Source organism: Notothenia rossii (genome assembly GCF_949606895.1).
Source record: "Notothenia rossii genome assembly, chromosome: 8".
NCBI lineage: Eukaryota > Metazoa > Chordata > Actinopteri > Perciformes > Nototheniidae > Notothenia > Notothenia rossii.
Window position 1 is genome coordinate 62,209,111 of NC_136906.1, and position 9,726 is coordinate 62,218,836.

A 9,726-nucleotide genomic window follows, 5' to 3' on the forward strand; every position below is an offset into this window, starting at 1 on the left:
TGCAACTTAAAGAGATATACACTCCAACTGTGCATTCAAATATAGTTGTTATAGTATAAGTTTATGTTTACAAAAAGAAGCAGCAATGCATGTATAAAATACATGACTAACACTCATTTTACTCTGCTGCGCATTCAAAGATATATACCAAAAGACTAACTCATTATGCAGCACAAACAGATCCGAATTGGAAAACAAAACAACAAGCAACTACAGTGTCCTTTTCAGTAAAACAAACATTCACAAATTACACAGTAAACATAAATTGATCTCAGATTAATTTATAAACAACGTAATTAATTTAAAAAAAATATATATATATATAATTTATTTTTTTACTTGTAGTACTGATACCGTCCACTAGACTCCTAGTTACGTAGCGAGTTGCGTACATGATTTCAAATACCGCAAAATAATCTGTGACGCGTTTGTGTGTATTGTGTTTGTTTCCCGGGGAAACACTCACAAGAAACTATAGGTTACTTACGTAACCCCAGTTCTCAGAGTAACATGAAGTGAGATGTCTCACTATGGGATGCGCCTCAACGCGTATGCAAACAGAAGCATCAATACACATACTTTACAGAGATGCTGTATGCGAAACCAATGTGAGTTTGGAAAATTGCACAGTATTTTTCTATTTTAGTATACCTCAACAATGGAATTATGATCACTGGAAATAGCCATGACATGTGACCTTTAAAGTAAAATGCTTCAATCTGGTGCACTTTAAGCAGAATTACTACTAGATCTAGGGGGTACAACTCTAAACACCCATATGAAAAAGATTGGTTTACATTTTATTAATCAAATAAGTATGTGAACATAACCAATAACCTACCAAAGCCAATAACAAATAAATGTAACTTATTTTATTTTTGTTGTTCATTCATATCTTATTTGACCTATTAACATTTATTTATTTGCGCATTTTTTTTAATCTCTCCAGTTTAAAACAATATTTTTGGTTTACTGTCCTATAGTATACATTGAAATGATTTCAAATCTGTTTTATCCCAATAATTATAGAGGAGTGCCTTGGAAATATGTTTACATAAATTGTGACCAAAACGTTTGAGACCCACTGAGATAACTTAGACTAAAGTTAACTATCTAAACACTCAGAGTCCTTTACCTCACTGAGCTGTAGTTATCAGCCTCTCAGTCTGACTGGAGAGGACTCTCCCTCCACATTATTGTAGAAACGTCTTCTTCTAATATCCGTTAGAGCAGCTAGCACCAGATTCTAATAACAACAGCGCCGGTACCGGTGCACCCTCCCTCTCTCCCTCATTCGCTCCCAAGCTCACTCGCACTTTGGCTGTGAGCTGCGGGCGCCAGATAAGCCAACATCCCCCATTTTCATCACTTACAGCGCCCATCTTACAGGGCAAATGAAAAGTGTAACCGGGGTACAAAAAGGTAGTTACATTTACTTAATTATGAATGTTGTTACATCAAGGCCGAAAATTAGGATGAGCACCAACGGTCAAAAATGTTTTTCTACCAGCGCAGCGCCTCCCTAGATCTGGCGCCCAAGGCGAACATCCCTTTTTGTGTTTGTATACAATGATGACGTAGAACGTATGCGCGCGCATGGTGGCAACAGAAGGATGGCAGAGATAAACAGCTTGTCAAGCTACGCAAGGGGATTATCAACTAAAGATCGTGAATGTTACCTTAACAAGTCGACTTTGACAAATGGTGTCCGACTTCCAGATCCGTGTTCTATTGATGAGTGGGTTGAAGACGATAGCAAGTGGCCGAATATACAGTGGCCAGATATATTTAATTGAGAAACCGAGCGTGAACACCAGAGAGAAATTACGAGCCTATAAGTCAGTGGATGCTTACGAATACGTTGTCTGTGGTCATGTACAGAACTTCAAATACCATGACATAGACTCAGAGTTTTGTATTTTGAGATCAGAAATTCTCCCTAGTCAAAGACAAGGACACAAGACAACGATGTATGAGGCTTGGGTCATAATCAACCAACGAGAAAACGACGTCCTCACAGCGAATTGCACCTGTATGGCGGGGTAAGTAGCCTATTATTTGGTGTTGTGGGCTTGTAGGTAACAGTTCAGGGGTGTGTTACTGTCCTTTCAGCTGGCTATTACTCTCCTTTCCATATCAAAAATCGTATGCCTTGCCCTGTAACTTTCTCATCATAACCAGGGTTTGAAACTAACATTTTCATGAACAACAACACAGCGACAACAGGGTTCAAAATTTCAGCAGCCAATATCATTCAGTTACATTCAAAACCTGATTAAGCTTAGGATACTCACATGTCTAGTAAGTTAGATGTTTACCTACTTCATAGCCAGAGCCGAGATTCGTCTGAGAGCAAATGTTACTTTCAAGCCCAGTATGTTTATTATGATTTTGTGAAATTTCAGGCTTGGGTCATGCTGCAGCCATGCAGCTGCAATATTATTCAAAGTTAAGCTCTATGTTAGGATGGGAAGGACAGAGAAAGCAGCGGTTACTTCTGGAGTGTGCATGTGGAAAGACATCAGCAGGAAAGAAGTCAGACCAGCTCCATTGAGGGAAATCAGCTTCCACAAACCAAAGAGGCTTGGCAGGCAACTTCCAGCAGCTTCAACATCTGCTAGGAAGAATAGTATCACACCCAGAGGCATGTAATAGTTGACAGAGCCGAGATAAGTTTCCTTTTGCCATAGTGCATTTAATTAATTCTCAGGATTTCTCCTCAGTGTTTTGACACCATAATGTAGCCTGAGAAAGGTGTTACTTGGTGATGCAGAGATGAAAAGGCCTACAGACCAACGTGGCATCATGACTTTTTGTAAACATACACGCTCAGTTTGAATAGTTTCAGTATCATTTGTATCATCATAACATCAATTTCCACTGCTATGCGGACGACACCCAGCTATACGTCTCCTCCAAACCCTCTTCCACCTTCCCACCCCCCTCCCTCTGTACCTGTTTACAGGAAATCAAATCCTGGTTCACCTCAAATTTCCTAAAACTCAACAGTGATAAAACTGAGGTAGTCCTCATTGGTTCAAAACTCACACTCACCAAGCAACCCAGTTTTACTCTCACCATCGACAACTCCCCGGTTTCCCCCTCCCCTCAGGTCAAGAGTCTGGGTGTCGTCCTCGACGGCACCCTCTCCTTCCACACCCATATCAACAACACCATCCGGTCTGCCTATTTTCATCTCAGAAACATCAACCGCCTCCGCCCCTCACTCACTCCCCACAGTGCCGCTATCCTGGTCCACTCTCTCGTCACCTCCCGCTTGGACTATTGCAATTCCCTTCTCTATGGTCTCCCCCACAAACACCTACACAAACTCCAACTGGTCCAAAACGCTGCTGCCCGTATCATCACCAGAACCCCTGTCATCAGTCACATCACCCCTGTACTACACCAACTCCACTGGCTTCCCATTAAACACCGCATTGACTACAAGATCCTCTTTCATACTTTCAAAGCCATTCATAACCTCGCCCCCCCATACCTGTCTGACCTTGTCCATGTCAACATTCCCACCCGGTCTCTTAGGTCTGCCTCCTCCATCACTCTCAAAGTTTTCCCAGCCCGTCTCTCCACCATGGGGTCAAGAGCCTTCAGCCGCTCTGCCCCTCACCTCTGGAACTCCCTCCCCCCTGATATTAGAAACATGGACACTATCACCACTTTCCAAACTCACCTCAAAACCCACCTGTTCAGGCAAGCGTATGGCTGACCTGTGCTGCAAGCTGTATGTTTTTAGTAGTTATGTTTTTAAACTGTGTTTTGCTTTTAACTATGTTTGTAAAAATTGTTTTTAACCTTGTTGTACGGCGACCTTGAGTGCCTTGAAAGGCGCCTTATAAAATAAATGCATTATTATTATTATTATAGTTTGAATATGTCTGCCCTTTTGTCTTCAGATTACTGATTCTAGAAATTCGATTGTTTGTTATCTACAGCTTAACTGGTCTGGTTTTAGAATAATTCAGTCATTATTCTTAAAATGTGAACATTATGCAGCACACTAATTGTCTCTTTTTGTTGCTCTATTATCAGTGTTGACAGATGATGACATCCGGGAACTGCGGGATGTGAACCCAGGTGCTGCAGTGCTGACGAGCCTGGAAAACAGTGACACGGATATGGCCAGATATGGTGTTAGATGTCGGTTATGGATTGTCTTTCCCTGGTTGTTAAAGTTGCATTACAGTTGAAACAATGAATTCATCATCAGCCTTTTCTTTACATTTGATGTTGTTATTGACAGCCGTGTCTAGATGCACTTCAGTGCAACAAGATATTTTAAGTTTTATTCTGTAATGCTATATATGTATCCATAGAGATAATTTGCGACCTAAAATTATTATTTACTGTTTACAACATACAGAACCCGTTTGATTCTAATATATTGTACATACTCCTACTTTTTATGTTGTTAATGCTTAGTGGCACTTTAATGGCACCTGAATGGAATGAAACTCTGTTAGTAACAACATTACAAATAAATGTGATACTGCACTCTGAATTGTTGAGATAATCTGGGGGGGAAAGGACCATTAGACACACCAGTGGCAGCCAATGTGGGGAGGTTTATTAAAATGCATTCAGTTTTAAGTACAGTAGGCCTATATACATGTTTTACAAATGTAAAATCACTTTATAAGTCATACATGGTTATGTGTAACTCATTTGGGAACAACACTCTTACAGAGGTTTGTGAGGGCACCACATACAATAACAACATCATCTAGTATGTCAACCTGCGACAAAGGAATAACTGTTTGTAAAATCTTAAAGTTTTTCCACTGACCAATAACTCGCTCTACATGGATCCTCACACGAGAAAGTTGTCTAGATGTGTCCACTTCCTGTGCAGAAAGCTGCTTCTTTCCTTTTGTGAAATGAGGGATACGAAGGGTTGCACCATAGGCCGCAAGCTCATCTCTGATGAGAAATCCTCTGTCTGCTAAAACCTCATCCCTAGGCTCCAAAAGTTTGAGGAAACCTGACTCCTTAGTGATCTGCTTGTCTGAAACCCGTCCACCCCACCCAGGAGACAGAAATGAAATTGCACCAGCTGGAGTGATGCCGATCAAATATTTAATGGTGTTGTTGTGTTTATAGTTTGACCATGTCTGGGCCCTGGAAGTCAGATTACTGGGTCTAGCTATGAACATTTCTGTGCAATCTATTATGCACCGGCATCTTCTAAAGTTGCGCTTGAATATTTTTGGCATATTTTTAAGTACTGCACCCTTACTTGGCCATTTAATGAGTGGCTTGAGGACCAAGGCCATAGCAGGGACCCAGCTCCGCAAAATATTTGATAAGGTGGTTTTTGATACCTGAAATCTATAAGCCAAGTCAGTATTACATAGGCCCAACCTTAATTTCATCAATATAATCAATAGGTGGTCCTCTACTGTAAGTTTGTTGTGAATTCTTTCTACGCTGCCCATCATTTTTGTAATCAGCCACTCAAAGACCACAGAGGTCAGTCCTGTGAGAAAAATCAATTGTCCAATGTTGCACTTAACAGTGGTGTAGGAGAATGTAGATTTGTGCAGCTCCTCTTTAAGCTTTACATTTTCTGCTCGTAGTGTGTCAAACTCCTGTCGCAGGTTGACATATTCCTCCTGAAGTTGACTGTATCTCAGGTTCAGATCATCGTACTCTCTCTTTGGAACTGGGATATCCTCTTCAGCTTTAATATAGAAAAGTGAAAAATTTGCATGTGCTGCAACCAATGCAAACAAATTCACAATTCAGGGGTTCTCACACATTTTTACCAATGAATTTTCAAAACTTTTCCATGACAGAAGAGAAGATACATTATCGATCCCAGGGGGAGATTTTTCCTCTGCATTTGACCCATCCAGGGGCCAGTGTACACGTCACACACAGACATACATAGCAATTGGAGCAGTGGGCCTGGCAGGAGCACACACACACTAGGAGCACACTGATTCTTTCAGTGAGGGTGGGAACCCTGACAATCAATCAGTTAATTGTAAGATGATATATTCATAAATATATTCATACCAGGACAATGATCCATGCTGCATTCTTGTTCTGGATCCATGCTGCATTCTTGTTCTGGAGTTTCAGAAGTAACACGTTGATTTGCTGCAGTGTCAGCTCTCCTCCTTTTCCAATGGTACCTACAGTAACAGCAGAAATTCATAGTTAGACTAATCCATATCTCAAAACAGCAGCTGTAGGCACCAAAGCTTATGCAAGAGAGGTAAACAAAACAAAATACGACTGAGAGGATGTCAACTCTAATCTTACCTGTCCATCTTTGAATTTGGGTTCTGGCTTTGTTTTGTGTACATGAACACAGATGGCACAAAATCAGGACTACTAGAGTCCAATGATGCCTCGCCTGCAAAAATAAAACACAAACACGTTTGTTTAGCCTGGCAAGCTACTAGGCAAATCTAACGCCAGCTTATCAAACATTAGCTGCATTTGATTATTATTCTACATCATACAGACAATCACTAATGTAAACAAGGCTCTCCCGTAAAATCAAAGAGTAGGCTAGATAACCTCATTACCTGATATAAAGCGGGCGCTGCAGACGCGAGCATTTTTGATTATGTCCTCATTCCACGTTTAATCGCCTGCAGCCAGACGCCACCGGTTGCTCTGAAATGGTCGTGGTCCTCTCGGAATCCTATAAAACTTTAGTCCGCCGGTGGAATAGCGATTCGTACAACCATATACGCAACAACCAGACATGTTGATGCTGGGTACAGTTTGTAAATGCTTGCTAACCAGTTGCTACCTCGTCTTTGTCATTCAGAACTGCTTGAAAACAACACCACTTCCGTTGCCCACATGCGCGCGCAACTTTTTGATGACGTTGGCTGTAAAAGGGTCTGGAAGCGGAAAATTATACATTGAAGTCAATGGAGAGAGAAAAGTTATCTTTTGATCCCATTTGAATTGTGCCACGAATGACACATATGATGTTTGTCAATCTTAAACAATCATTTCCATGTAAAAAAAGTCACAGTTTGTCCTAAAACTGTTGAAATATAAGACTATGAAAAATACGCAACTAGAAAGACTACAAATCCCAAATGCATTCTGGGTCGCGTAAGTGATGTCATAGGCGATAATGCTCCAAGACTGGTTGCGACTCGCAAAGCAAAGAAGAAGAAGAAGACTGATTTATTCCCTCCAATAAATATAAGAGATTGCTCCAATAAATTCACTTTTACAAGATGCCTGTGTGCTTTGTACCAGGTTGTAATCACAAAAGTGATCATACCACTTGCTCGTTCTATCGCTTCCCGTCTTATGAAAGGACCAGGAGTCGTTGGACCAAACATATCAGGTAATATACATGTTTTGCATGGAACATAGTCAAGTTAGCTACCTAGCTAGTCCCGAGCATGTTAGTTAACATTACATTACATTACTTAGACTTGTAATTTGTATTAGCCTTAACATGAAGTAAACCAAAATGTTAAACAGTAAGAGTAGTCATGATGGTAAGTATTTTGTGAAACATTTGAAGAGTAGCCTATCGCCCCCTCCACCAGGTGCTAAGGGGGCGGGAGGTAGGCTAACGCTACATTAGCATATTTTCTACTTAATGCTATCTGCACAAATGGTTAACATTGAACATTAAAAGATCAGGCAGTTCAGGGAGAGTCGAAGGAAGGAAGGCAGGCAGCTTTGCATGATATTCTTCTGGACCTGTTTCATTGTGATGATAGTGAGAGTGAGTCAATCTGTTTGTTGGAAAGACAGTAGTTGAGGGATTATTGAGAGAAAATTATTAAAAGATATAATTATTCAGTGTTGTTACTTTAAAGTGTTGTTTCTGACCTTTTTCTCTTTTATTTTCTTTACCTCACCTGTAACTGCCGAGACCCTGAGGAACATGCACACTGGTCTGACCTGCTCTGGCAACCTGATTTCCACTGTACGTAATAGCATTTGGTTATGGTATATTATTTATATACATCAAATGCACAATGCACCCCCCAGAGACACACATGTATTGAGTGTGATATTTTGCATTGGTCATGTGAAATCATCTTTACATATTAGAAAACTGTAGGAGCGGCAACTTGTTTTGAAATTGAATTTTTAATATCTGATAATAAAGTTGATCTGTTTTCTTTATTCTTCTCTCTTCCCAGCTCCATCCATCACCATTCTCTGTTCCTGCAGGTCCTGCTTGCTAATCAATATTCATATTTTTGTACACAATTACAAATAAAGTCAATGTATTGTATGACATGAAGTTGTGCTTCATTCTGAGTCAATAATAAATTCATTCTGCACCGACATCCATGTAGCTGTCCCCCAGTAAGATGAACCAAGCAAAGTTGACACTCAACATACAGCTGTACTCTTAAGTTTACATGAAGAATTTGTGAAATATTGGTAATAACAGGTTTAAATGATTATTAGTAATTAATTATATAATTGTCTCATTGTAGATGAGCAGACAGGGAGCCAGATGAGAAAAACAGAATATGCAGCTGCCATTTTCCACATGGAAAAGAGAAAGGGCCAAGTGTATTTGAGTGGACAAAAGCAATACGAAAAATAAAATTATACAATTTACAGATATGTATACACACATATATATATCCTATATACACCATGTATAATGATGGTGTATGATGTAGAAGGAAGTGTGGTAGATAACAAGTAAATATAGAGTTACATACAGATCCATGTTACAGCAAAAGATGGAATAACTAAGAAGCACGCAGTATAATAATAATTACACGCAACAATTAAATAACTGCTCAGCATCTCCACCACAATCCCAATCTGCTGTGTCCTGTTTTCCTCCCCTCTGCATAACACCCCATCACACATACGAAACACAACGCAGAGTCCGAGGGTGTTAAGAGTATGTTTATTTAAATGTCCTCCTCTCTACTGGCCAACACAGGGAGCATATGCTGGGTGTAGAATTGTTCCAGGAGGAGGAGATTTCCATGCCATGCCGGGTCTTTGGGGATGGGGATGATGATCGCCTCCTTCGTGGTCCACAGTAGCAGAGACTCCGGTCTGTGATGTGCAGCTGTTATATAATATACAATACATTTTTGAAAAACATTTGATCAACAAAAAAGGATTTGGTCAGGATCTAGAGTCAGTGTGTAGTTTATTAATTAATCAATGCTCTCTACATTAGGAATACACATACCAGTGTACCAGAGGGAGTCACACACAGCTGTGCCTAGATAACCAAACAAATTGACAACAGGGATGCAAACTCATCAGGTATGAAAAAGGTGACAAGGATCTGAGCCCCCTGACCCCACAGAATATCGGCTTTAAAATGAGGAATAACAGAGGATTTTAGCAGTCAGAACAACTAAAGCAGCAGTGTTAATAATAACAGAAACGCCAAAGAGTCACATCTAATAGAAATATATAAAAAGCATTTATTTTAATTGTGTAGCAGTCAGTTTATAATTTTGGCAGCACTGTTGAGCATTTTGAAAATGTATTTTCATGCCTCTGTGCAAGGCTTAGTCTTTCTATCTTTATAGCCACATGGTGTAAAGTAACTAAGTTCATAAACTCAACAAGTACTATACTTGGGCACAATTTTGAGATACTTGTACTTTACTTAAGTATTTCAATGTTTTGCTACTTTGTACTTCTACTCCACTACAGTTCAGAGGTAAATGGTGTACTTTTACTCCCCTACATGTATTTAATACCTTTAGTTACTTTACAGATGTGGAT

At 40.0% G+C, this 9,726-nt stretch overlaps 2 long non-coding RNA genes across 2 annotated transcripts; both read left to right on the plus strand.

Moving 5' to 3' along the window:
• Positions 1-1,555: 1,555 nt before the first annotated feature.
• On the plus strand, positions 1,556-3,338 carry LOC307015231. Its single transcript, XR_013801450.1, has 2 exons — positions 1,556-2,042; positions 2,406-3,338. It is a non-coding gene; the product is annotated as an uncharacterized lncRNA (long non-coding RNA).
• A 3,782-nt stretch (positions 3,339-7,120) lies between these two features.
• LOC307017272 lies at positions 7,121-8,253 on the plus strand. Its single transcript, XR_013802108.1, has 2 exons — positions 7,121-7,933; positions 8,154-8,253. It is a non-coding gene; the product is annotated as an uncharacterized lncRNA (long non-coding RNA).
• Positions 8,254-9,726: the final 1,473 nt, after the last annotated feature.